This window comes from Bubalus bubalis, chromosome 7 (assembly GCF_019923935.1).
Source record: "Bubalus bubalis isolate 160015118507 breed Murrah chromosome 7, NDDB_SH_1, whole genome shotgun sequence".
Classification (NCBI taxonomy): Eukaryota; Metazoa; Chordata; class Mammalia; order Artiodactyla; family Bovidae; genus Bubalus; species Bubalus bubalis.
In genome coordinates this window covers 50,707,356-50,711,422 of record NC_059163.1, presented here as the reverse complement: position 1 = coordinate 50,711,422, position 4,067 = coordinate 50,707,356, and positions in this window count along the sequence as shown.

The window sequence follows — 4,067 nt, the reverse complement described above, 5'->3', positions numbered from 1 at the left end:
CTAGAATACCATACATAGTTTCCTTCTAGTCCTTCTTTTATAAGAGCTTAATAATTCTTTATATTAAACAACCCACAAAGGTCCATCTAGTCAAGGCTATGGTTTTTCAAGTGGTCATGTATGGATGTGCGAGCTGGACTGTGAAAAAAGCTGAGTGCTGAAGAATTGATGCTTTTGAACTGTGGTGTTGGAGAAGACTCTTGAGAGTCCCTTGGACTGCAAGGAGATCCAACCAGTCCATTCTAAAGGAGATCAGTCCTGGGTATTCCTGGGAAGGAATGATGCTAAAGCTGAAACTCCAGTACTTTGGCCACCTCATGCGAAGAGTTGACTCACTGGAAAAGACTCTGATGCTGGGAGGGATTGGGGGCAGGAGGAGAAGGGGACGACAGAGGATGAGATGGCTGGATGGCATCACTGACTCAATGGAGGTGAGTCTGAGTGAACTCCAGGAGTTGGTGATGGACAAGGAGGCCTGGTGTGCTGCAATTCATGGGGTCGCAAAGAGTCACACACGACTGAGCGACTGAACTGAACTGAACTGAGTGGTTTCTATTGTTGATTGGACCAAGACCAATACAAGCACTGAATACATTTTACTTGACATACTGGATATCATCCAATCACACTGACAGCAAAAATAAATATAGTTAACGAGGAAATAAAGAGGGAAAGTGTTAAGAAGAAAATAAAGGGTACAACATAAAGTGCAAAATACACCAATTGAAATAAGTGGGACAGAAGTGCTATCCGTGGGATAAAACAAAATTAGAAAATTGAATAATCAGGCTGATTTCTCTAGCCAGGTTAAACACAAATAACTTTCAAGGATAGATTCTTATTTTGCTTTAATTATTAATACTGAGAGAAGTGAGTGATAAAAATAGTATTGTATAATGTTAATTTCATTAAAATAACATAGGGTCATCAGTTTCTTTTTCTAATAAAACCTTCAAAAACAAAAGTTAACCAAACATTTATTCATATTTCATGTAAACTATTTCTAATATTCAGCTAAATAACCCACCCATCAATCAATAATTGAGCTTGGGGCTTCCCTGGTGGCTCAGTGGTAAAGAATCTGTCAGTCAACACAGAAGACACAGGTTCGATCCCTGGTACAGGAAGATGCCAAGTGCTCCAAAGCAACTCAGCCCAGGTGCCACAACTATTGTGTCTGTGCACTAGAGCCCAGGGAACCAAAACTACTGAGCCCACATGCCACAATCACTGAAGCTTACGTGTCCTAGAGCCTGTACTCCACAGCAAGACAATCTACGGCAATGAGTAGCCCATGCACAGCAACTAGAGTAGCCCCTGCTCAGCACAACTAGAGAAAAGCCCACACAGTAACCAAGAACCAGCAGAGCCAAAAATAAATAAAATAATTTTTTTTAAAAACTGACTCTGGCAGTTATCCAATATTGCCAGGCATTACATATTTGTACTCAGAGATGGGAAGGGTTCAGTGTAAATAAAGAACCAGAATAGGAATGAGAAGTTTCACTGAGATGCTGAGAACTGAGAAAACTATTAAAGGCAGACTAAGATGTGGATGTAAGTGGTCAGTCAGTTCATTCGCTGAGTTGTGTCCGACACTTTGCAACCCCATGGACTGCAGCACACTAGGCTTGCTGTCCATCACCAACTCCCGGAGCTCACTCAAACTCATGTTCATCAAGTCAGTGATGCCATCCAACCATCTCATCCTCTGTCGTCCCCTTCTCCTCCTGCCTTCAATCTTTCCCAGCATCAGGGTCTTTTCCAAGGAGTTAGTTCTTCACATCAGGTGGCCAAAGTATTGGAATTTCAGCTTCAGCATCAATACTTCCAATGAATATTCAGGACTCATTTCCTTTAGGATGGACTGCTTTGGTATCTTCCTGCAGTCCAAGGGACTCTCAAGAGTCTTCTCCAACACCACAGTTCAAAAGCATCAATTCTTCGGCGCTCAGCTTTCTTCACAGTCCAACTCTCACATCCATACATGGTTAGTGGAAGAACCATATCTTTGACTAGACAGACCTTTGTCAACAAAGTAATGTCTCTGCTTTTTAATATGCTGTCTAGGTTTGGCATAGCTTTTCTTCCAAGGAGCAAGGGTCTTTTAATTTCATGGCTGCAATCACCATCTGCAGTGATTTTGGAGCCCCCAAAAATAAAGTCAGCCACTGTTTCCACTGTTTCCCCATTTATTTGCCATGAAGTGATGGGACTGGATGCCATGATCTTAGTTTTCTGAATGTTGAGCTTTAAGCTAACTTTTTCACTCTCCTGTTTCACTTTCATCAAGAGGCTCTTTAGTTCTCCTTCACTTTCTGCCATAAGGGTGGAGTCATCTGCATATCTGAGGTTATTGATATTTCTCCTGATAATCTTGATTCCAGCTTGTGCTTCATCCAGTCTGGCATTTGGCATAATGTACCCTTCATATAAGTTAAATAAGCAGGGTGACAATATACAGCCTTGACGTACTCCTTTCCCAATTTGGAACCAGTCTGTTTTTCCATGTCCGGTTCTAACTGTTGCTCCTTGACCTGCATACAGATTTCTTAGGAGGCAGGTAAGGTGATCTGGTATTCCCATCTCTTTCAGAATTTTCCACAGTTTGTTGTGATCTACACAGTCAAGGGCTTTGGCATAGTCAATAAAGCAGAAGTAGATATTTTTCTGGAATTCTCTTGCTTTTTGATGATCCAACAGATGTTGGCGATTTCATCTCTAGTTCCTCTGCCTTTTCTAAATCCAGTTTGAACCCCTGGAAGTTCGTGGTTCACATACTGTTGAAGCCTGGCTTCGAGAATTTTTGAGCTTTACTTTACTAGTGTGTGAGATGAGTAAAATTGTGTGGTAGTTTGAGCATTCTTTAGCATTGCCCTTCTTTGGAATTGGAATGAAAACTGACCTTTTCCAGTCCTGTGGCCATTGCTGAGTTTTCCAACTTTGCTGGAATATTGGCTGCTGCACTTTCACAGCATCATCTTTTAGGATTTGAAATAGATCAACTGGAATTCCATCACCTCCACTAGCTTTGTTCATTGTGATGCTTCCAAAGGCCTACTTGACTTCACATTCCAGGATGTCTGGCTCTAGGTGAGTGATCATAGCATCGTAGTTATCTAGGTCATGAAGATCTTTTTCTATAGTTCTTCTGTGTATTCTTGCCACCTCTTCTTAATATCTTCTGCTTCTGTTAGGTCCATATCATTTCTGCCCATCTTTGCGTGAAATACTCCCTTAGTATCTCTAATTTTCTTGAAGAGATCTCTAGTCTTTCCCATTCTATTGTTTTCCTTTATTTCTTTGCACTGATCACTGAGGAAGGCTTTCTTATCTCTCCTTGCTACTCTTTGGAACTCTACATTCAGATGGGTATATCTTTCCTTTGCCTTTAGCTTCTTTTCTTTTCTCAGCTATTTGTAAGGTCTCCTCAGACAACCATTTTTCCTTTTTTGCATTTCTTTTTCTTGGGGATGGTCTTGATCCGTCTCCTGTACAATGTCACGAACCTCCATCCATAGTTCTTCAGGCACTCTGTCTATCAGATCTAATCCCTTGAATCTCTTGGTCACTTCCACTGTATAATTGCAAGGAATTTGACTTAGGTCATACCTGAATAGTCTAGTGGTTTTCCCTAGTTTCTTCAAATTAAGAATTTTGCAATAAGGCATTCATGATTTGAGCCACAGTCAGCTCCTGGTCTTGTTTTAGTTGACTGTATCGAGCTTCTCCATCTTTGGCTGCAAAGAATATAATCAATCTGATTTTGGTATTGACCATCTGGTGATGTCCATGTGTAGAGTCTTCTCTCGTGTTGTAAGTAAGAGGCACTGTATTTGGTAGGGATGGAATAAGCCAAGGTTTAGAAGTGAAAAAAAAAAAAAAAAGCACATGTTTGAACCAGACAGAAGAAAATTCTACTGAATCCCCAGGCAAAAGTGATTAATGGGGTTGAACACTGTGAAACAGAAGTAGAAAATTTTGGTTTCAATGTTGACACTAAGTAGCCACTGTGAGGTTCAAGAGAAGGGAGATGACATTATAAAAGGGAGATTTTTCAGGAAAAT